Here is a 24,346-nt window from a genome sequence, read left to right as displayed (position 1 = left end):
GACCCCCGACGACCCCCCAAGGTCAGGGCTCCCTGAGGCCACTGGGGCTGAGAAACGGCCCTGTGGGAGAGGTGAGAAGGCAGGGCTTGTCCTCCAAGCTCTGAGACCTAAATCTGGGTCTGTCCCCTGACACGCCGGTCACACCATGAAATGACAAGTTCTGAAGCGTGAAGCTGCATCGGGCGCCTCGTGAGCAGAAAGTGACAGCTAAAAATGAGACCGAGAGGAACGGGGGACACGGCGACCGCTCGGAGGCCGGCTCGGGGTCAAACGTGTCCCTCTGGGTCGGGATGTCCAGACAGCCTGCTGCCCCTTCGTCTACGCCTGCCTTTGGGGACGCCCCAGGGAACCCAGCCTGCCAGGCGGCGCTCCCTCCGGGCCCCATCATTCGCCCTAAAACACCTTCCCTTGGTTTCGAGAGACAGCCCCGCCCCAGCCCCCGTGGGCAGCGCCCTCCCTGGCCCATGAGAGGTCAGGCTCCTGGATTATCTGATGTGTGGGAGGGGCCCACATGCTGAGACCGCAGGGCCACCCCCTCCAGGCTGTCCTTTCTGACTGGGGAGGAGGTTTGATATCCCCCCTCGGCCCCCCCAGCCAGTGAAGGCCAGTCCAAGGAGACAGAGGGACTGGTGGCTTTACCCATCAGGACCTGACCCAGAAGGGCCTCCTTCCTTCTGGAGGTTAGAGGTCACAGCAGCCAGTGTCCCCTGTCACCTGCTGACAGTAGAGGTGGCCGGTGACAGTGGCAGCTTCACTGGGTCCTGAGGCTCTTTGGAGAGAATGAACAGGCTTCCGAAGAGAGGGGCTGTATCAGTGTCCTGGGGCGGCCGGAACAGAGGACCGCACGCTGGGCAGTTTACACAACAGAAACGGATTCTCTCCCAGTTCTGGAGGTCAGAGTCTGAAACCAAGGTGTCGGCAGGGCCACACCCTCAGAGGCTCCCTCCTCCCTCTTCCAGCTTCTGGAGGCCCCGAGAACTCTGTGACTTACAGAAACATCCCTCAGTCTCTGCCTCTGTCTTCCCGTGGCCTCCCCTGTGTGTCCACGTCTCAAACCTCCCTCTCCTTCCCTTTCCCCTAAATCACTGGATTTAAGGTCCACGAGATAATCCAGGATGACCTCGGTCAAGACCTTTCCCTTAACTACCCCTGCAAATTCCTAAATCCAAGTAAGGATGCATTCACGGCTTTTGGAGTTAGGCCTTAGACATATCTTTTGGGGGTCACCATTCAACTCACTACAGGGAGTTTCAGGGGCACCCAGCCCAGCAGAGACCTGGGGTGGGGTAGAGGGTACCAGCACCTTGCAGCCCCCCACGGGAAGGTACGCAGGGCTCCCCTTGGCCTGCAGGGGTCCCAATGGCCCTTGTCCCCTTATCCCCTCCTCTTGCACCTGCCCCTCCAGCTCACCTGGGTCAGGCTGACCCTCATCAGCTCCTCCCACTGTCCCATCACCCTCAGCAGAGCCACCTTTTACCCTGTCACCCCCTTGACTAGCCTCCTAGGACTCCATCCCCGGATGGAGCTGCAGACCCTCCTGCCCCGCCCCTCCGCCAAGGAGCCCCCAGCGAGCTCTTGGGAGGTGGCAGCTCTCCTGCCACGCAGGCGGCCCTGGTACCAGGTCCCAAATGCCAGGCAGCTTCACGCCTCCCTGCCTTTGGTCTCCCGGGTCCCTGGGCCGGCGGTGCCTCCCCGCTGCCCGACACCCCCCTCCAGACCTGGCACCAGCCCCAGCACTCAGCTTGGTGTCTCCCCCGACCCTGAGCCTTCTAGCAAGCTGGTCCTGCCCCCAGCTGCTGCTTCCTTTTTTTTTTTTTTTTTTTAGTATTTACTTATTCGGCTGCTCCAGGTCTTAGTTGCAGCATGTGGGATCTAGTTCCCTGACCAGGGATCGAACCCGGGCCCCCTGCATTGGGAGCGCGGAACCCCAACCACTGGACCACCAGGGTTCTCGAGGGTTGCGAAGATCTGTTCTGGCTCCGGCCCAGCACCGGCTGGGGACCCCGAGGCTGGGAAGGGCTGTGTCCCCTGGAGCCCGAGCATCCCAGGGGTGTGTTCTCGGGGGCCAACTTCTCAAGGCGCTATCACAGACTCGAGCCCCCCAGCCCGACCCAGCAAGAATCGAGTGTCATTTTACAGGCGAGGCCTGGGCAGGGAGGGGGCCCGAGGCTGACGGGGTCTGAATGGAACCCAGGCCTGCGGCCCTTCTGGAACGAGCGGTGGTCCATCACATGCTTTCTTTGTGTCATCACTGGAGGAAAGTCACGCTGCCCAGCGGTGCTCCCCGAAGATCCGGCTGGGCTGAGGGCTGTCTGGGGAGTCCCCGTTAGAGAACAGTGGAGGGGGCTGCCCGCCGCCCCCCTGGGTCACGCCCGCCCCAGCAGCATCGGCCCCAGAGCCCGGCGCAACCGATGATCATTTCTAACTGATGCTTACATCGGGGAGACCCGGACGGACACCTGGAGCTGGTGGAGGCCCGGGAGGTGAGGGGTGTGCTCTGTGGGAGGGTGGAAAGGGGTCTCTAAAGATCTGGGGGCCCTTGCAAGGGAGGGGGAGAGAAGATATAAGTGGAGAGCCCAGCCTGAGAGGGGGCTGGGCTGCAGCAACATGGTGGCCGGGGCCCCCGCCGGGCATGGCTGCGGGACCCGGGGACAGGGCGTCTGGCTGGTTCCCAGTGTCCTGCTGGTTTGGGCCCTGGGTTTCCGCTGCACTTTGGGTTACGTGTCTTCGGCAGAACCGCTGAGCCGCCGGCACGTGGTGATGGGGAGCAGGCAGGTTTCTCCTCGGGAAGGGGGCTGATCTTGGGGTCCCTCCAAGGCCCGGGCGAGGATGGCGTTGGCCTTTGCAGGGCCTGGCACAGAGAAGCACGGACCGCGAGAGTATCGGGGCGTGGAGCCCGTAAACCGAGGGGGCCTGGCGTCTCTATTGCTCATGTGTCCCCCGCGCCCCTGTTTTGCGGGGGGAGCTGAGAGTTCAGACGTGGCTCGCCTGAGGACAGAGGGGTCTTGTTGCTCCAGTGCCCCGAAAGCCCAGTGATGAGTAAGGACCATGCATGCATGGCGGGCCGGGGCTGGGGGAGGCCAGGGGGTGGGGCGGGTCCAGGCCCCAGCTCTGCCCCCGGGGATCCTGCCCAGGCTTCAGTTTTCAGGGAGAAGGACTCCACGGGCTCAGCCCTCCCCCCAGCTCCGAAGTGAGAATAATGAGTCGCGGTCACAGGAAAGGTGGCTTCTGCACAGATGCCGGGCGTGTGTGACCAGGTGTAGGACTCGCTGGGTCCCCAGGGCATGGGGGGTGGGTGGGTGTTGTCTTGCAGCCCAGCCTCGGGCAGCCTGCCCTCGGTGCAGCTTCAGCGAACCCTTCCTTCTCCAGTGGCAAAGGTCTGGCCAGCCTGGTCAGGTCCGCTCCAGGGGCTGGGCTGGACAGGGGTCTGGAGGGGCCCAGGTGGTCCTGGCAGAGGTCCCAGGAGGAGGGGCCGCTCGGCTGCAGCCCTCGGGGTCGGATGTGTTTTACACCCTGCGTCCCCAAAGGGCTGAGCACAGCTCCTGCCCCTGCTGGTCAACCTGACTTGACCTTGAGCGCTCAGGCAGGGCCAGTCACAGACCGAGGCCGGCCCAGGGTGACAGACTATGGCCTGCTGGTCGGCGGGAAGCACCCTGCTTTCAGGCTGCTCCTTTGTGCCCTATGGGTCAGCCCAGCGGATACCCCATGAGCACACAGCCCTGAGGAGGGAGGGAGGGAGGGAGGGCAAGGCGCACAGCCTCTTCGGAGGGTCCTTTGTGAGCGTGAATCAAAGTGTCAAGCACGAGCGTCCCTTGAGCCAATGATCCGACTTCCAGAAATTTACTATGAGGCGTAAAATCCATATAATCAATATTTGTGCCAAGAGACACATGTGGGAGGATTTGCTCTGCAGGGCTATTTTCAGGAGTGAAAATACCCGTCGACAGGTAGGTGGCAAGTAAACGAAGGGATGTGGGTGCAGCGGATGTAAACGTGGCCACGGAGACCACGCTGCGGACTCGAAAGGGATGCCAAGGAGTGGGCCGTGCCTCAGCGACACCAGGGCGCGGTGACGGAAACCATCAACCCGCGAGTGTGTAAATCAGTCGGTGCGACTTTCTCCATCTCGTCTGCTCTCCACGAAGAGCGCGCGCCACTTTCACCGCGGAGTGCGCCCCCGGCAGAGCTGTCAGCAGCCCAAAAATAAACAAGAAGCGAGAGATGCCGGGCCTCCAGGGGGACGGGAGGAGCTCTTGCCCCGGACTCGGGGAACTCGGGGGAACGTGGTCTTGCCAGGGCAGGTGGCCCGAGGGCCTTGCAGGAGCGTGGGGAGGCCTGGGGTCCCTCTTGCCCAGCTGGACCCCCTCTCTGGGAGCCAACAACCCCATACTCCCCCCACTTGCACGGCCCCTCCACCTCCAGGCCGGAGTGGCCAGGAGCCTTCTCTCCAGACGCCCACGGCCGCCCCAGCCTCACCGAGAGGCCCTCAGCTCCTAGCACGTGGCAGGGCCGGTGTCTGGCCCGGGGCCACTCCCCTGGGCTGTTCCCCCCATCCTAGCTCTTCATCTCCTACTCTTCACACGACCCCCCCAGCCCCGCCCAGGTTTCAGAACCTCTGCTGCGGCATCTCCTCCATTCCTGGGGGCAGTACCCCAGGTCGGGCACCCGGCTTGCCCCTGCAGCCCCAGTACCCAGGGAGCATTCGGCAAGTAGCAGGTACTAACGGAGATGCTCCTGGGGGCGGGCGGAGGTGGGGGTGATCTGATCGAGCGGGGTGTGTATACATTAGGTGCTCAGGAACAAGACTCGGCTGACCAAGGAAGTGACCTCTCCTCCTCCAGAACTGCTCCAAGGGGCCAGGAACAGACGGGGCAGGGAGGACGCGCGGGAGCACAGCAGGGGCAGAGGCTGGGGACGCACGGCCCAGAGGCCCATCCCAGGGCTCCGCCAGGCAGGAAGGAAACAGCGCCTGGAGTCTCTCCTGCTGAGGGTCTTCGGGGAGGGTGGGCTTGGCCCCTCCAGGGCCTCCTCGAGGTCATGGGGGCTGTCCAGGCTGTGACCTTCCAGAACCTTCCCTAATGCCTTTTGCTCCCCAGCACCGTGTGTGGATGGCCACGGGGCCCTGCCCTGGAAACCCCGCACAGACAGACCTGGAGGGGAGCCTGGGGACACCTCCACCCTGAACACGTGCTCTGACCGTGGTTATGAAGGCAGGCGACAAAAGAAGGAGAAAGTGGTGGGCGGGGGGGGGGGGGGGGGCGGGGGCGGTGAAGGCCAGGAGGTGACCGCAAAGCTCTATTTTAAACCCGAGTTCAGGGACATGAGGTGCAGTTGCGTCTGTCCGGCTCTGGGGACAGCGGGGCGTCGTCCTCTCCGCCTGCGGATTTCACATTTTCCAAATCCGTGATACAGAGTCAAAAAGGAGAGGCTCAAAGCTCTCTCCTGAAAGCTTAAAGGGAGAATTTAATAAAAGCCTTGAAGCCAGAGAAGAAATTCACATAACATTAGAGTCCCAGCCTCACCCCACCCCCCAAACAAGGCTCAGAGTTTAAAAGACTGAAAACAAGCCAGGTGCCTCTGAGGACATCGAAAAGGTGACAGCCAGCCGATCAGAGGCTGCACCCCGGGGAAAAGCCAGAGCTCCCTCCCTGAAACGGGGAAGGTTAGAGCCACGAGGTGATCCAGATTCAGAGTTAGCCAGGTAACAGCGGGAAGAAGAACCGAGGGTCTCCAGTGCCCACTGCAGCGTCCAGAGAGCGTGGACCCCCAGCGGCTGGGCCCCCGGCCTCGCCCACTGCAGCCCTGCCCTAGGCCTTTCAGAGGCTCCGGCCTGATGATGTGGGTCTCCCGGCTGTCCAGGGCGTATCCCTCGATTCACAACAGCCCCCCAAGATCAGTAACACTCCACCAGAGGCCCCGCGCCGGGAACCTGGCAGACGCTGGGAGTGGGGGCCCAGGGGCCGCCCTCAGCTCTCACCGGCCTGGGCCGGGGGCGGTCACCCCTCGGAGGCCACCTCTCCAGCAGGCTGCCCTGCCGGGCGGCCTAGACGACGCTGCGACGCGTGCTGGGGCCAGGGACTCTGGCAGCACGCCCCTCGTCACTCCCCCCTCCCCGCCTCCACCGCCGCCAGGACCCCGCTCCTCAGCCCCGCCCGCTGGGTTGCCGTGTGGCCGGTCAGCAGGCTCGGGGCCCACGCAGCCCGAACGGATGGTGCACAGTCAAACAGCACGCTCGGGCCCACTGCGGTCGGGCGCGCACTGCAGCCTCCCCCAGGCTTCTGGGTTTACGTCCTCTGAGACCTCCTAGGAGGCAACCCCACCACCAAGAAGTGAGGCCAGGCGCTGACCAGAGCCGACGGCCAGCGGGTTGGGTGGCTCGAGCCCTCGGCCCCCGCACTAGCACATGCCCGCGTCCCCCCGAGGTGAGGGCAGCCCCCAATCCTGCTCCCTTTCTTCCTCTTTGATCATCACAGCGACCCGGCTCTCGCCGACGTGTCAACGGGCAGTCAACTGCCCTGGCCGGGCGCCAGGCAGCTTGGGGTACCGCCAGCCCGGTCACCGGGCCCTGCTGAGTGTGCCCTAAGTGCCAGGTGCTGGCACACAGCTGTGCGAGGTCCTTGTCTCCCTTTTCCACGCTGAGTGCTCACCCCCCGCCCCCCTACACGATGACATAGGCCTCCGCACCCGATCGTCTGCCGTTGCCCCCGCTACTGTCACCCCAGCCTCCTGAGTGGTCCCTGCTGCCCGGGGTGCCAGCGCCCCAGGTCTGGGCAGAAAGGGCTGCAGGACCAGGGAGAGGCGTGCCCGGGGCAGCCCCTACCACAGCCAGGCAGCCAGGAGTGGCCCTCAGGAAACAGAGTCCCAGGGCCCCAGGGAAGGAGCTGGCACTTTTTTTGCCTTCTAAGAGGCTCTTTTGAAAGAGTGTTTTTCGGTTCCCAGGTAAACACAGGTGCCACAAGTACAGCTGCTCTCCCCAGGTTCACTCCCCAGGGCCCGGGACCCGCTGAGAGCCTCGCAGGAGGGGAGGAACCAGGGGCCCTTGAGCGCAAAGCAAGGACCCGGCCCGGGGGTGGGCATGCCCGGTGCACCCAGGCCTGGCCGACTGCTTTCGCAGGACACAGGGAACTGTGGGCCTGGAGGGGTTCATGTCTCAGGGGCAGGTCAGCGGCCAGGAGGCCAAGGACCACGATGTCCCACCTCCAGATGCCGGGGCCAGTGACCTGTGCCCCGCGGGTGCGGGTGCTGTGAGAGCTCACTGGACAAACGCTGGTCCGGGGGAAGCAGGACACATCCCATCCCTTGGCGGGGAGGTCTCCCCAGCAGTCACACCCAGCTCAGCCAGGCACCTGAGTGGTCCTCGCCTCTCTGGAGGCCCAAACGATCTCATCTGTGTAAAAAGGCAGCCCCCTGACCCTGCATCCATGATCGCTGGGAGGACCACGTGACCACATCCGTGATGTCACCCCTGTCTCCAGAGCGCCATCCCCTCTCCTTCCCACCGTTCAGTCAGTCAGAGCCCAGCTCTTAACCACCGCGTCTCCAGGGGTCTCAGCAAGCTCCTGGCCACTGCCCACTGTGGCCACCCACTCCTGGGTGCGGCGGGTGGGATGCGGCCCCCCCAAAAGGTATGTCGACATCCCAGCCCCTGGGACCTGTTAAGGTGACCTTCTCTGGAAATAGGGTTTCTGCAGATGTGACCGAGTGAAGATGAGGCTGCACTGGGGCAGGGTGGGCCCTGGTCCAATGGCCGTGTCCTTATAAGAGGAGAAGAGGACACAGAGACACAGGAGGAGGCCAGGTGACCACAGAGGCAGAGGCTGGAGGGAGGTGGCCACAAGTCCAGGGATGCCCGGGTTCCCCAGAAGCTGGGAGAGGCAGGAAGTTTCCTCCCCGAGAGTCTTCAGAAGGAGCGGGCCCTGCCCACACCTTGACTTCAGAATCTGGCTTCCAGAACCGGGAGAGAACAAGTTTCTGCTGTTTTAAAGCTGCCCCGTGTGCGGGACCTTCACACAGCAACGAAGATCCCGCGTGCCGCAACTAGAGACCCGACGCAGCCAAATACATAAATAAATATTTTTTAAAAAGCTGCCCCACGAGTGGTCCTTTGTTACAGCTGCCCCGGACACTCACACTAGGGGTTCAAGACTGGCCTGGGGCTTCCCTGGTGGCGCAGTGGTTGAGAGTCCGCCTGCCGATGCAGGGGACGCGGGTTCGTGCCCCGGTCCGGGAAGATCCCACATGCTGTGGAGCGGCTGGGCCCGTGAGCCGTGGCCGCTGAGCCTGCGCGTCCAGAGCCTGTGCTCCGCAACGGGAGAGGCCACAGCAGTGAGAGGCCCGTGTACCGCAAAAAAAAAAAAAAAAAGAAAAAAAGACTGGCCTGAACCAAAGGTGAGTGTGGACACGGCAAGGACGCCACTGAGGGACCCTGTGCTCCTGGGCACTGCTGAAACTGCAGGAGAGGGACTGCTCCGTGCAGCGGACTGTGCAGACCTCGAGTGAAGCTGACCTGGGCGCCTCTTCCCTGTTCCCCATCCAGGGAACGTCCACACCAGCCCCTGCCTTGTCTGTCTCCCACGAGAAGCGAGGCTGACGGGCGAGCACACCATCCCAGCGCGAACCCCAGAGAGGAAGCCGGTGTTCCCTGGAGAAGGGCCCACGGCTCAGCAGATGCCAGCCCATCCCTGGGGAGGGGTCTCCAGGCAACGCAGCGACACCACGCTGGGCTCCCCGGCGGCCCCGTCGCTGAGGTCACCTCTCAGTCTCCGAGCGGCAGGGTCTCCGTCCCACCCTGTCCACTCTTAGGAACAAAGCCAGCTCTCCAAGCCCCTCAAATTGGCCACTGAAGCCCCCTCTGCGTCCTGAGCCAGACCTGAAATAAGCATGTCGCACGTTTCTAAAACGTGGGCGGACACTGGATGCAGCTAGGTGATGCAGGGGTGCCTTAGTCATCACTGGTCTTAGTGGGAAAGCGCCTCTTTTTTCACTTCTCTTTCCAGCCTCCTGACGGCGTCAAGGGAGAGAAGTCTGGGTCTTTATTGCAGCTCCATCATCGCGAATCTCTCTACTTAACAGAAGCAGGGCAGCCTCGGGCACAAAGCTACCGCAGACAAAACGAGGAGAGCGACCGATGGTACAATTTGGTGTTTTGCGCTTGCTTGTGCATTTCTATATTACCTGCTATTTATTACATGTGAGGAAGACTTTCTAACTGCAGCAACAATTTAAAGTTTCTCTTAGATCCACATTTATTTAAGTAAAAATAAGTGGATGGACTTAACCATGTTCTAAAATAACAGTATAGGTGGTTTTGGACCACAGAGGTGGAACTCATGCTGGAAGCTGCCCAAAGTGGGCCCATGCTGGTCAGGAGGCCCCTGTGGTCCCTTCACCCGGAGCAGGGACCTGGCCTGGGTGGTCACGGGTCCCGTTCCCAGGGTTCCACCCAGAGCGGCTTCTTTTATAAGCTTCATTTATTATCACATAAAATGTAAATACAGAAAACCACACAGACGTTCGGCTTCATGAGCTTCTCTAGACAAACACTCTGCAACCATCACCCAGGTCAGAAGACAGCCCCGCCCGGTCACCCCAGGAGCCCAGCCGGCACACGAGTCCTGGCCACGGCCCCGCCGCCGGTCCTCCCAGACCCTCACCTTCATCTTTACGGTTTCACCATCCACGGGGCATCCCGAGGGTCCAGCTGTGAGTCCCCCTTCTAAGTCTCTTAACCTGCGGTCCCCCTCATTCCTTCCCTTTGCCTTTCAGTTGATCTGGGGCAGCCGGCGTCCGACCCGCGAGGGGCTTCTGGACTCACCAGCTGGCGGAGCAGGCAAGGCATGGACCGTCTCTGAGCCCGGGTTTCACACCCGAAGATGGCACTGCCAGGCACCTCACAGCTGGTCCTGAGTTTGAACAGAGGGGGTGCCTGTACTATACCCCGAAATTCTGGGTTCCAGTGGGCACTTGATACCCATCAGTTATTGCTAACAGCCCGGAGGAGCCCTACCGGGTTTTGAACGAGATGCAGAACACAGACAAAAGCAAGCCTCTCGGCAGCAGCGAAGGGAAGCATCACAGAACAGCTCGGCTACAGCTTTGCTCACGACTCCCTGACACCTGTCGGCCCTCCTTCAGCCCCTACTCGCTCTTGGTTTGCACACATGTCTAACAATCTTCTCATCTAGTCCATCCTAGATAAGGGGGGACTAGAAGCAGAAAGAAGTTTTTTTTTTTTTTTTTTTTTTTTTCCCGGTACGCGGGCCTCTCACTGCTGTGGCCTCTCCCATTGCGGAGCACAGGCTCCGGACGCGCAGGCTCAGCGGCCATGGCTCACGGGCCCAGCCGCTCCGCGGCACGTGGGATCTTCCCAGACCGGGGCACGAACCCGCGTCCCCTGCATCGGCAGGCAGACTCTCAACCACTGCGCCACCAGGGAAGCCCAAGAAGTTTTTTTTAAAGAAAGGAAATAACTGACAACCCCTCCAACAAGAAGTTTAAGAAAAGGTGTCCGGGGCCTTTTAGCACAGGGACAAACAGCCCTGCACGAGGCAGCATCCCTCCTGCACGAGGCAGCATCCCTCCAGGGCTTCGGTGTCCCAGCAGCGTCATCAGGTGAGCTGGCTCCAATCCCGGCCTGTCATGTACCACGGTGAGGGTGGGGGGTGACTTTGGCAGGCTTCCTCACCTCTCTGAGCCTCAGCGTTCCCACCTGTGAACTGGGGGTGCTAACAGAACTTACCACATATGGTGGTTTTTTGTTTTGGGTTTTTTTTTTTTTTTTTTTTTTTTTGCAGTACGCGGGCCTCTCACTGTTGTGGCCTCTCCCGTTGCGGAGCACAGGCTCCGGACGCGCAGGCTCAGCGGCCATGGCTCATGGGCCCAGCCGCTCCGCAGCATGTGGGATCCTCCCAGACCCGGGCATGAACCCACGTCCCCTGCATCGTCAGGCGGACTCTCAACCACTGCGCCACCAGGGAAGCCCCATACAGTGGTTTTAAAGATTAAAGGAGCTAGATCATTTCAAGAGCCTTCAACAAAATGTTAAGCGTTATAAAAAAGTAATCGTTGTAATGACCCAAGTCACCAGGAAAAGGGTTAAATTACTTCTCATTTATACCTTAAGCCTGCAAGGCATCATGTGGGTAAAGCAAAGATTTCCCCTGAACACGATAAGGTTTTCAAAGGTCAGGTGCTGAGCCAGGTAAGCTGCCCTGGTCAGGGAGAGGCCCCCATGGCCTGAAGGAGCGGGTGTCTGGGGTCCATGGGTCCCACGGGGTTACCCAGCAGGCCAACTGGGGCCTGGCCAGAGGCGGGATGCTCCAGCCTTAGCTGAGAAGTGATGAATGGTCACGTCGGAGAGAACAGGCTTGCTGGAGATAAACAGCATGTTCCTTGTGCTTTCGAGATTTAAAAATAAACTGAAAAGCAGACACAGTTTAAAAATAATGAACAGGCAGGAGGGGAGTCATTTGCCTGTGTGTCTTCCGCCCATTATTTGTTAAACCGCAGTTTAAAAACTGACCGCCAGCCCAGCCTGCTGCTCCGGTGGACGGGGTGGGGGGTTGGGGGGCACGAGCTGGCAGGGCGCTCAGCGGGGCTGGTGGTGGCTGCACGTGGGGGAAGCCCCTCAGGGACCCACCTGGCGTGGAAGAAGTCTTTTTTCCCTTTTCTGCTGCATTTGGAGCTTCAGTAGGAAGTCCATAAGGTCAGGCCTAGTAGGTACCCCTGGGACCACCTCCTGAGACAGCATCTGCTACCAACAGCCGAGTACCTGCTCCTCCTCCTGGGTTCTGGGTGGAGGTCTCCACGGGCCCAACGCCGCGCCCAGCGGGCACCCATCAGGTCTGGTAACAGGGAGGGGCAGGGGACCCCTGGGAAGGACCCCCGCCAGCACTGTAGAGAGAACAGGGCAGGAGGGCACACTCGGCCAGCTCTCGGGACTCTGTGCACAGCTGCTGGCACAGGAAGGTCTGTGAGTGTTAGAATGAATGGCCCGCTGCGGCAGCGTCCCCTTGTCCACACGGCCTGAAGGAAAGGCCACATTCGGTTTCCCAAGGGCCACTGCAGAGGGTGTCTGCTGAACTGGACAGCGGGCAATGGTGATGGGGAAGCTGATCCGGGCCTGGGAGGCTGTGGCCTGGCAGGTGGGAAGGCCAGAGGGCAGCAGGACCTCCTGCTGATCCTACGAACGCCCACGACTCGCCCGACTGGCCTTCCTGCCCACAGGTGGAGCTCAGACCCAGGGAAGTGCAACTGGGTCTGTGCATGTGAATCTCGTACCATGTGGTGTGGGCCTCTGGCTCCATCCCAGGTGCACGTGCTGAAAATGCTGGCCAAGGGTGCCTGGGCAGATATAAAACAGTCAAAATCCAAGGGAGTGAAATCTGAAAACATTTCTGCACATTTATGGGTGTTAAAGGCTCTGACGGCCTCAAAATCCTACTCGCTGCAAACATGTGGGCCTCACAGGAAATAAAAATAGAATCGCAGCCCAGGAATCTGTTAATGAGCCTCCCACTGTGCTGGGCGCCCAAGGTTATGGCCACCCCATTACCCACTGTCAGGCCTGAATTGGGTCCCCCAAATTCATTTGCTGGAGTCCTAACCCTCAGTCTCTCAGATGTGACTGTTTCCCGTGATGGGTCTTTAAAGAGGTGATTAAGGTAAAACGAGGTCACTAGGGTGGGTCCTAATCCCACAGGACCGGGTTCCTTATAAGAAGAGGAGGTCAGGGGACTTCTCTGGTGGTGCAGTGGATAAGACTCCACACTCCCAATGCAGGGGGCCCGGGTTCGATCCCCGGTCAGGGGACTACATCCCACACGCGTGCTGCAACTAAGAGTTCACATGCTGCAACTAAGGAGCCCGCCTGCTGCAACTGAGGAGCCAGAGAGCCACAACTAAGACCCGGCGCAACCAAACAAATAAACAAATAAATAAAAAGAGGAGATCAGGACACAGACACACACAGAGGGACGACCCCATGAGGACACAGGGACACAGGGAGGAGACGGCCGTCTACAGGCCGAGGAGAGAGGCCTCAGGAGGACCCAGCCCTGCCCACGCCTGGATCTGGGATTCCAGCCTCCAGGACTAGGGACAATGAATGTCTGTTGTTTAAGCTGCCCCGGCTGTGGTGCTTATTATAGCAGCCCTGGCTGACCTATACACACACACAAGCAGGCTTCTCCGAGATGGATGGTTCAGCAGCCAGCACCCTTGGGAAAAGGGGCATCTCCCTGGCCATACCTGGGGGATGGAGGAGATGAAGCTTCTCCTGCAGGATGGATGCTGAGCAGAAGGACCCAAATCCTGCCTGGGCCACTTTCCAGATGGCGGCTGTGGACCAGAGTGGCCCCAGGCACCCAAAGGGCTGGTGCACCAGCATCACCAATGGTCTCTGCACCCAGGCCCCAGGAGACCAGACAACCAGGCAGCAGCCCTCCCGCCAGTGATCTGCTTCTGCGTAACAGCCACGTGGAAATACCGTGGTCTGGGACTTGGCCGCCATCTGTGCCCCATTTCTGGCATGGGGGGGGTGGGGCTGTGTTTCAAGCTGGGCACCTCTGTGCTCTAACCAGCTCCAGGCAGGACCTGCAGATCCTCAGCCAGACCCACCCTCCCCGGACCCTTGCCGTCTCAGGTTCAGCCTATTTTTTTTCCAGCTTAATTGAGGTATAATCAGCAAATAAAACGGTAAAATATTGAAAGTGTACATCACACTGATTTGATACACTTTCCACTGAGAAAGGATTCCTCCCACCTCGTTAATTAGCACATCTATCAGCTCACGTTATTTACTTTTTCTTGGTGAGAACATTTCAATTCTACTCTCCTAGTGAATTTCATTTATACAATAGAGGCATCAACTACAGGCATCATGTTACATATAGTTCTTGTTTTTAATGAACAGAACGTGCTGGTCGCTGAGCGACCCCTTGGGAGACCCTGGCAAACATCTTTGTTCCGCGTGCCCTTGGGAGTCAATGTTCAGCCAGCAGCCCTGGCAGAGGTGGGGAGAAAGACCTCCGTCCAGTGGGATTCAAGAGGACTGACACAGCAGGCGGGTCCCCAAGGCCAGGAGAGTCGACGGACTGGCTGAGAAAGGTCGTCTCAAGCCCAGACGGCGAGGTGAGCCGAGGACGCCGCCCTACCGGGAGACGCAGCCCCTGCCCACCCACCTGGGCCAGGTCCTGGGAAGAGCCCCCCACCCCACGCCGGTGCTCGGTGCTCGGTGCTCGGAGCTTTGTTACTTCTCGCTCCCTGGGTGCCCTCCTTCTCCATCTGCTCCAGGGGAAAGGCCGGCTCCCCCCATGTGTGCTGGGACATCAGTGGCAGCCACTTGGCCACACCCAGTGGGCTGCTCACATGCTCACCCTGGGACCCTGAGACACCATCACAGGCCAAAATATCCCAGAGAAGCACCCGTGTACGTGCCCCAGGAGACCCAACGCAGGACATGCTCCAGGGATGAGACGGAAACAACCCAACGTCCTTCCACAGAAGAGTGGAAATAAGTCCTGACTTATATATAGAAAATAAGGATAGTGAACGAACGAGGCATAGGCACTCATAACTGCATGGCTCAAAAGAAGTTGCAAAAGGCTGCATATGTGGGTTTTTGCAACTTCTCCGTGACTCTGAAGTTATGGGAATAAGCAGGGGCGTGAAGGGAGAGCGGCAGTCATGCGACATCTGTCAAGGAGCCAAAGCGTCCCGTATTTGTTTGTGGATTCATCCATATACAGCAAAAGCACAAAAACACACTGGGATGTCAGCTTGGCAACCCCCGGGGGGAGGGCGGTCAGGGGCCTGTCCTGCGCTGGAACTTTGGGCTCCCAGCCTGAAGCAAGCAGACAGAGCCAGAGGTCAGGACCTTGATGAGGCGGGATCGGGATCGGTTTTATTCTTTTCTGTGGTTTCTATGTGTAAATCTTTCCCACTCGTTAATCATTAATCAAAGCTTTAATCAGTGATAAGGAGATGGCTCCTCCCTGCTGGCAGAGCCTCGGCCAGATGAGGGCCGGTGGCTGCAGCATCTCTGGGGGCCGGCTCTGGGCTTCAAACATATCCTCCTCTTGCCTCCAAGGCCGGCGCTGCCATGCCCATTTCTCAGATGGGAAAACTGAGGCCTGGAGCTTCAGGGACTTGTCGAGGGCTCCCTGGCTAGTGACGTGTCCGAGTTGGGGGGGACTCCCACCGAGCCCACGCTCTCACCACCAACGCCACTAGGCGCCCATGGGTGGCTCCAGAGCCCCCACGGCAGGTCAGGAGCACTTTTCCAGGGGCGCTGTTTACAGACTCGGGCATCTGGCTTAACTCGCTCCCGCGACCCGCCTGCCTCCGCCTAAAAACGAAACACCCAAACCAAACAAACAGAAGCAGCAGCTTACTGCCTTGCCAGGAAAACAAGTGACATTTTCCCAGCAAGTGGAAGGAGGCGAGGGCTTGGCCTGGGGCTCCGGCTGGAGACCCAACCCCAGCCCGTGAGAAGAGGGCTGAGAGGACAAAGAAGTGGTGTGTCCACAACGGAATGCTACTCGGCCACAAGAAAAGACGAAATCCTGCCATTTGAGACAACACGGACGGCCCTCCAGGGCACTATGCTAATGGAAACAAGTCAGAGGGATAAAGACGAAGACTGTAGGATCTCATCCATGTGGAATCCAAAAAACAAACAAGCCAACAAACAAAAAACCCAAAATGAACGAACAAAGCAAACCAAACCCAAACAAACAAGTAGATACAGAGAACAGAGCAGTGGTTGGTAGAGGGGAGGGGCACGGGGGTGCAAAACGGGTAAAAAGGGATCAACAGTATGGGGCCGGATGGAGACCGTTTTTGGTGGTGAGCATGTTGTAGTGTATACAGAGCTCAAAATACAGTGTGCACGTTATATACACACCTGAAACTTACATGCTGCTTTAAGCCAATGTTACCTCAACTTTAAAAAATCTTTAAAATATTAAATATAGTATTTTCTAGCAAAAAAAAAGCAGGGCAGATAAGGGGTGAGGTGGACCCATGCAGGGCCCACAGACAAAGTGCTGGCCAGGGCTGCGCTGGCCGGGCACCTGGTGTTCCCTGCACGACAGCTCGGTGCCGACCCCAGAGTCAGTGCCCCAGACGGAGCCGAGGGAGGGAGTTCCAGGCAAGGGATCAGCATATGCTAAGGCACAGAGGTGCTGAGTCACATCAGCGTGAGTGCCCGGCCATCTGGGAGAGCAGAGCAGAGGGCGGGGCCCTGCCCCAAGCCTGAGAAACTCTCCCCTCTGATCAGGCGAAGGAAACCCGGCCCAGCCTGGCCAGCTCTGCGCAGCTGGAAAGTTCTCCTGCAGGACGGGCCTTGGCTGTTGCTGATGGTGGATGCCCACTGCCAGGGAGAGAAAGCTGCACGGCTGCATGCAGGGCACGGAGGGGGTCCCAATGGCCAGGCCCAGCACTGAGACTGCCCCTCGGAGGGGAACGCCTCCTCCCTGGGAGCCTCCAGAGCCAGCCTGCTGACCAGCAAGTATGAACCTGCGAGCCACACAGCGCAGCCAAAAAATAAAACAGGGTGAAAAGCCACAAGACTGATGGTTGGAAATCTCTCCCCCGCTCCCTCAGGCACCACATATGACTTCCTGTCACCAAAGGGGCTGCCTGCTGCTGGTCCCTCACCCCTGCCTCCCTGCAGTACACGTACCCACATGGGCCACCCGGCGCGAGCCCTTTGGAGAACCTGGTGCCACTTCTGGCGTCCTCCACCCCCTTCTCCTGGAGCAGAGAGCGAGCAGCCCACTTTGAAGGAGCCCTCGCCCACTCCAGCCCACCCACACTGTTTCCGCTTTGGGCTCCTGCGACAGAGCGCAGGTGGCCCCTGCTTTGAGGCCTCCATGCTGCCTCTGGACTGCAGCCGCCCCTGAAGGGCAGGACCCCTGGAAGAGCAGAACCCAAAGGGTAGGACCCCAGAGGCTGCCAGGAAGAGACACAGCCCTTGGTCCTACGAGAGGGCTCAGATGAGAGTTATGCACTCACTCTGAAGCCAGAGAACAAAGCATCAGGACCAAGGCCCCTTTCTGTGGGTCAGTTTTCGCCCAGGAGATGGGCACGTGCTAAAGGTCAGCTGGGGGCTGGAGCTCTCAGGCCTGGGGGTGGGGTTCTCCCTCCACACGAGCTCATCTTTGGGCATTAATGTGAAGCCCCAGCTCCCCCTCCCCTCCCCAGCATCCCCAGGCCCTACCGTGCGCCTGGCCTCGGGCCTACAAGGAGGTCTGGTTCCTAAGCCACAAGGAGCTAAGCCAGGGTACCAACACGGGGCCGATGGCCACCCGTCTCGTGACTTCTCACGGGACTGCTGTGGGCCCGGATTACAGATAGGGAAACAGAGCTTTAGGGGGTAGAGAAACTGCTGGCCCCAGGACTTGGGGTTAAGAATCCCTGAGCTGCTTCCTTGGTCTGGCCTCCAAATCCACCGTGATCCCTGACACCATCAACCCCTGAGACCCTGGTTAGCCTCTGCGCCGACCTCCAGCCCCAGGCCTGCACCAGGGCACCAGGGGCCTGCTCAGTTCAGCCCAGGCCAGACCGGCAGAGGGGCGGCGGGCATCCAGGCTCCCCTCAGGAACAGGGTTACGCAGGAGAGCCTGTCCTGTCGCTCTGGGTGGCTGACTGCTGACCCAGAGAGGGCCTCGGTCAGGGCCACTGCAGAGGTGGGCGCAGAGGCATCCTGAACGGGCAGGGGCTCCGTCCACGGCCACCCCTGACCACGTTCTCAGAGCCCTGCACGATGCCACGCTGGCCTTTAGGTTCCAACTGGTAGGTGTGGGGAGAAGCTCCCAAGCCCAGGGCCCATGGGAGGACCTGCAAGGGCCCCCGACCCCTGGGTGTCACCCCAAGGGCGGCTGAGGACTGACGGTAAAGCCCACCCCACCCCCAGTCCAGAGACCCTTCTTGTCTCTGAAAGCAGCAAAGGGATAAAAACACATTCCGTAAACGTGTCGGTAAATAACAAAAAGCCTGTCCCTCGTCTCTCTGACCCAGAACGTTTGGTCCTCAAGTCTGCAGACCTCAGACACAGAGCGCACTCCCCCCCCCACGCCCCCCCCCCCGCTGGATTTGGGTGACTCCCAAGTGGGGTGGGTGGGAATAAGGTTCATCCTACAGGGCAGGCAGGGCAGTCGGCCTTCCTGTCCCAGCTGCTAACCCTCCGGCCCCTCCCTCTGGCCTCCTGGGGAAGCCGGAGAGGACACAGCCACCTGGAGCCGCCCTAGCAGCCTCAGCAAAGCCCCGGTGACAGACCCTGGGGGAGACCCTCAGCCCTTTAATGGAATCTGCCGTATTCACCCCAATAGGCGGGCACCGAATCCCCCACCACCCCATCCTCCCCACTCCTGCGCCTCCACGCAGGCCTGGCCCTTTAAGCCACCTCCCCTGCGCCGCATTCACCCCAATAGGCGGGCACATCAATACCACCGCGTGATCCCTCCCCTTGGCGGACTGCCTTTCCTCGAGTGGAAGCCACTGAAAACGGGTTCATGGTGGCTGTGGCCAAGCCAGCCACCGCCCCTGCCCCCTGTTGGCCGAGGATCGGACGGCCTCCCTCCCTCCTGGTTCAGAAGCCTGGCCCGTCCCTGCTGGGCCGTCCCCTCCCTCTGCTTTCCTGGGGATTTGCCTACTCCCGGTCTCCACCCCTCCTTGGCCTTGGACAAGAGAAAGTGACCCCCAGCTGGTCACAAGGGTCAGCAGCCTGTGGGATGGGGCGGCCCCAAATCCCCTCCTGATGTGCTCGTTAAGCCTGTAAAATATCCCTCTCATTGGGACAGGGGCAGCACTGCTCCGCTGTGAGGCCTGGACACCCCCCCACAGCCCTTCATCCCAGCCAGGGCCAGAGAGGGCCCCGGCAGGCTAGGCCACCTCCATTCGCCCAGTGAACATCAGGCGCTCCTCCCAGGTAAGCCACCCTGCACACGATACTTCTAACCCAGGGATGGCAGGACCCCTGGGAAGGCGGGCAAGCTGGGTCCATCTATCCTAGGACAGAGGGCACGGGCTGGTCAGGTGTCCTGCCTGTCAACGCTGGTGAGGTCCACAGACCCGAGGGAGATGCAGGATGGGGCATCCCCGGGCGAAGACAATTCTACAGCTTCACATGAGCATCCACTGTGTGCCAGGCCCGGGGAACAGAGCCCCGAGCAGACATCCAGGCAATGAGTGAAGGATGACCCATGTGCCAACAGCGCCTGCCCGCTCGACGGAACAGGTACAGGATGGAGATGGTTCCAGAAATGCATGGATCACGGTGCTAAGACAATGAAACCCAGCACCTTCGAATGGAGGCTTCAGTCAGGAGCAGAGGCCAGTCTGGAGAGAAGAGTGGGTGTGAGGTGGGCTTGGGAGTTTAGCAAAGTACTGGCTCTGAGGTTTTCGACAAAGGCCCTGTGAGTCCCTTGGCGCGGGCCAACCAGGCTCATGTCCTGAGCGGCGGGGACGGTCTCTCACTGGCTGGATGACCCAGATAACCTTGGCAATTCTCTGATGGCCCTGCACCTCCCCAGGGGCCTGGCCCAGTGGTTCCGAGGCCCCTCCCAATGGTCCTCGAGCCTCCCTCTCTGAATCCCAAGGGTGTGTGATGCTGGCTTAGGGACTCCCTTCTTGGGTATTCCTGGGGCACTTCCAGGCAGCCCCACATCTCGGTCCTGCAGCATTTCTTAACCTTGACGGCTTATTCCCCAGCTACCTCACTGGACAGAGAACTCTAAGCCAGAGGCCTCGTGTCCCAGACACAGTCCCATCCAGGCCTGGCCTTCAATGGGGCAGGTCCCGACCACACAGCGGGTACCCACTGCCCTCAGCACAGACGCCAATATATGACAACTTCACACCCACGGGCACACAGGAGCCCTGGCCTGGAGCAACTCTGATGCTAAGAGGACACATAATGCAAAGTCCGAGTCCTTCGTCCTCAACCACCACCTCCATCCCCTGGAGAAGCTTATCTGCTCACACGGCTGGGGAGCTGGTGAAGGTTACCAAGCCACCAAGGCCAGCCATAAACCCACAGAGAGCTCATCCCCCATTGCAAGTTCTGTTTCCTCGACCTGCAGGCAGCTGGCAGTTCAGGGGCGTCAGGCTTCAAGCTCCAGATCCGCAATCCCATTGTCTGCTTGCAGGCACGTGGGGCAGGGCCCGGGGTGCCAGGAGGGTAGGCACGGAGTGTGTCTGTCTGGTCTGTCTTGTCAGCTGTGTTTGGAGATGGGGACAAAGCAGATGGGCCAGGCAAAGGCCCTCGAGTCCGGGCCTCGTCCTGGGGAGGAGGTTTGCCCCTTGTCGTGGGGCAAATCCGGCACGGACAGCAATACTCTGTTCCTTGGTGCCAGCCGCGAGCGGCACGCCTGGTGACCATCGGGAGGGGCAGCACTGCCCTCTGCGCCTCCCTACCCCCAACAGAGCCCACCTGGGCTTCTGCCTCCTGAGAGCCGCCAGGCGCCGCCTGACCCGTGGATCCCACGGTGGGACCTGCACTTGACACCTCCCTTCAAGTCCAGACAACGGGGATCCTTTTGACACACACCGTGCACCCCTGAACAGCCCCCAGTCCTGGGGTTCAGGTCTCACCCATGTAACCGTGAGCTACACGGCTTCCCAGCTGTGGCCGCACACCTGTCCCCTGCATGAATGCGAAGGGGGGCAAGCACGCTTCCGTCGCCTTGGGTGAGTTCTCGTCCACCTGTGCACTGTGTGTGTGTGTGTGTGTGTGTGTGTGTGTGATTGTATGCATGCACGCAGGCAGGCACGCGCGCCCACGCAGGCTTAAGCACAGAATCAGCAGAAAGTGCAAGTTCCCCAAACACAGCTGCCAAAAACACACCACAATCTTCAAACCACTGGCCTGTCACGCAGTCTTTCTTCCTACCCCCAAGTGCAGCTTGTCAGATGACTGTCACAGCTCAGGGAGCTTCCAGGAAGAAAGATTTCAGGAGAGAAACTGATCCCGGAACTTCTGAGCACAGTAGGGGAGGGGCTGCAGTCGGCCTTCTGGAAAGAGTCGGGAGCAAACCTCTGGAGACTTAGCTGATCCCTGGCCCAACTCAGGCCAGCCTGACCCGCGGGCCCGGGAAGGAGGGGCTTCCGTCTGGCGTCCGGGAAGCACCGCCCATGGGTCCACATCTGCACAGCAGCCTCCCCAGGACGAGGCCCGGACTCGAGGGCCTTTGCCTGGCCCATCTGCTTTGTCCCCATCTCTAAACACAGCTGGCAAGACAGACCAGACAGACACACTCTGTGCCTACCCTCCTGGCACCCCGGGCCCTGCCCCACACGCGTGCAAGCAGACAATGGGATTGCGGATCTGGAGCTTGAAGCTTGAAGCCTGACGCCCCTGAACTGCCAGCTGCCTGCAAAGCCTGTCAAGTTCAAGGAGCGGCAAGGCCTCACACAGCCAAGAAAGTGGGTAAAAGCCACCCGACAAACCACTCGGCCTGCCATCGTTGAGGGGAGGGTTTCTGCTGCCTGGGGCCCGGATCCACCTGGCGCACACATATCCAAGGGCGTACACGTCCAACCCGGAGGCTATGCCCACGGCCCAGGCTGTGACAGCTCGGGCCTGCCTCTGGACCCGGCCTGGGGGAACATCACAGGAGTCGGCCTGTGAAAGGTACCGTGAAGGCTCAGGCAGACGGGCAGACACACATATAAAAGATCTCTGGTGTAGACAGACCCCCAAATGGCCAAACAGCAGAAATCCAACCAGCTGCTTGGGCTGGGCCTGGCTCAGACCAAGGATGAGCGGGGGCAGAGAAGCCCACCTCCCCATGGTGGGACCTGTCCACACCCCCAGGAGCCATTCAGAATCCCAACTCCAGGGTCTTCCGACAGCATACAGCCCAGCTTGGGGGGTTCCAAGTGGCAGTGGCTGGCCCCCAGGGCTGCTGACAGCCCCCTACCCCCATGTCCCACCCTCCCTTGACCCACAGGAATCCTCAAGTGCACAGTACCCTCATGCGGACTCATGTCCCCTGAACAATTTCCAAGGCTCCCTGTCTTAGGGGCTCAGTGGCCTAGAGATGGAGGGTCCGGGGGGTGGGTGACAGCAGAGGTCCTCCCCCTCAGCTCACGCAGCCCCTCACTCTGTGGACACAGACCAAGCCCCAAGCTGCAAGGCCGGACGCTAATCCCAGACCCCATCCAGAGGCAGCAGGTCCCCTTCCCGCAGACCCTGCCCCTTCAAGACCCCCTGGGTCTGGGCTGAGCTGGGGACACAGACCCGGCTACTCCGCGCAGATGGACCCAGCCACCCTCCCTCCCCTCCCCGCTCCTTCAAGCCCCCAAACTGGGGAGCATGGCTGCCCAGCTGCCCGCCGCCCCCGCCCCGCACTCCGGCCCCACCCGCGCTCCAACCCACCCGTCCGTGTCTGGGATCGTAGCCGCATCACCCCGGGCTCCTCGAGCGACGGGCCGGGTCGGGGCTCCCCAGCACCGGCCACTGTCGGGGTCGGCCGGGCTACGCCCCAGTCCCCGGGGTCTGCGGACTCCGGTGCAGGGCTCCCCCGGCCCCCTCGGCAGCCCCCCCGGCGGCCCGCTGGACGCTTCGGCCCTCGCGGCCACGGCCCCCTCTCCGCCGCGCCCTCCTCAACCCCCGCCGCGCTCCTACCGTGAGAAGCTGGGCGCGCTGGGCCGGGCCGGGCCGGGCCGGGCCGAGCGCGCGCGGGGGCTCAGCTGGCGGCGCGGCCCGGCTGCAGGAAATGCCGGAAGACTGATCCAACCGCGGGAGGAGAGGGAGGGAGGAGAGGAGGCGGGGAGGAGGGCCGAGGGCGCGGCGGCCGCAAAACCCGGGCGGGATCGCGGGCGGCGCGGGCGCGCCGGGACCCCAGGCCCTGCCTGGCGCGGCCTCGCCTCGCCACCCTCTTCCGGGCGCCCTCTGCGGCTCCCGCGCCCCGCTGCGCGTGCGGGGATCGACGTTGCTCCGGAAACGGGGCGAGCGAGCGGTGGTGAGCGGGGTCAGCCTCCATAGGTTAGGGGTGCGGGAGGGCACGTGATCACAGATCCTGGCAGGCCTCCAGCCCACCCTAGCCAGAGTGGGGGGGGACCCCCTCTCTTTCCGAGCCCAAGAAACTGTCACCATTTCTCCCCCAGGCGGAAGCCACCAGGACACAAGAGGAGACCCAGAAACCCGAGCCCTTTGTCCTTGTCCCGCGTGTGGACCCCTGCCTCACACCCATGTTTCTAACTGCACCTCTTTCTGAGGATTATTTCTTTTGGCCAGGAGCCCACCTTCTTGTGGATTTCTTCCTGTGTGTCCCCTCACCCCTTCTGCCCCCAGGGACCTTTTTAGACCCCTGAATCCTTCCTGTGTAGATGAGACACTCTAATTCCGCTAGTCAGCCACAGGTAGGAGCCGAGGAGGTTAGGGCTCTCCCTCAGCGGCCCCCCCACACACCTGTAGGCAGGTGCCCTGGGACTCGGTCTGCAGCAGAGCCTGTGGAGGCTTCCTCCAGCCACTGTTCCCCAGGGGCAGACCAGCTGGAGCTGGGCCCACCCATTGCCAGGCATCCCAGACCAGGTAGGGTGCAGGGACTTTTCCAAACGGAATCTGTCAGTTGCTCCCTTCCAAGGGACAGGACTGACCCTCAGCAGAACCCCAGCACCTTATGTTGGGTGGAGAGTACCTTAAGGGCAGCCCTTGAGACTGGTGGTCAGCGGGGTGCAGCCTGACCACCAGGCGAGGCATGAGGCCACCCAGGGAGGCCCCTTCCAGCCCCTCGAGCTGGAGCAGGCTCTCAGGGGAGCAGCTGCAGGAGGTCCTACCTTAGCTCTGCCCCAGCCAGCCGAGTGGCGGCCCCGGACCAAACTGCCCGCAGCCTTAGCATCGTGCCTACCCCGTTGGGCCAGGTGGTGGTTCCCCCAGGGCATCAAAGCACCCTGGGTGAAGGGGTGGGGTGTGCTGCCTCGGTGGCTCTGGGCTCACCCCCAGGACCGTTCCCACCCCACAGTCACCTTGCAAGGCCTTTGCACGCAGAACTGCTCAGACAAGATGCTCAGGGCCAGGGTGGGACCCTTCCTGTGCAGCGCGGGGCCAACGAGACCTGCCTGGATGCTCTCTGAAGCCTCTGCGTGGAGCTGGATGTGGCTGCTGGCAGTCTGGCCAATGGCTGGTTGTCAGGGCCAATCCACAGGGGATTTGAGGAAGAAAACATAGCCTCTGTCCCCTGGGGTGGAGGTTTCAGGGCCAAAGTAGGGAAAGTTTCCAGTCATTGTTGATGCTGGCTGTTTGAAGCGAGCTTGAGTTTATGAAATGACACTGCTGAGGTCAAATGGACACGTGGCCAAGTGCTGGGATGGGGCAGAAAAGGCACAGAGATGGACAGAG

At 60.8% G+C, this 24,346-nt stretch overlaps 1 protein-coding gene across 8 annotated transcripts in view; it reads right to left on the bottom strand.

Moving 5' to 3' along the window:
- Positions 1 to 24,138, bottom strand: part of OSBPL5 (oxysterol binding protein like 5) — a 70,609-nt gene extending 46,471 nt beyond the window's left edge. For 2 of the 8 annotated variants that reach the window (XM_067037821.1, XM_067037823.1), the window contains exon 1: positions 22,631 to 22,725. The gene's annotated coding sequence lies outside the window, so the exon portion shown is untranslated. Of the gene's footprint in view, positions 1 to 13,248; positions 13,370 to 22,630; positions 22,856 to 23,973 lie in introns of those variants that run through there. The other 6 variants (XM_067037816.1, XM_067037819.1, XM_067037820.1 and 3 more) reach the window with 6 other exon arrangements.
- Positions 24,139 to 24,346: the final 208 nt, after the last annotated feature.

This window comes from Kogia breviceps, chromosome 7 (assembly GCF_026419965.1).
Source record: "Kogia breviceps isolate mKogBre1 chromosome 7, mKogBre1 haplotype 1, whole genome shotgun sequence".
In the NCBI taxonomy this organism is placed as follows: domain Eukaryota; kingdom Metazoa; phylum Chordata; class Mammalia; order Artiodactyla; family Physeteridae; genus Kogia; species Kogia breviceps.
This window is presented reverse-complemented; position numbering and strand designations above follow the sequence as displayed.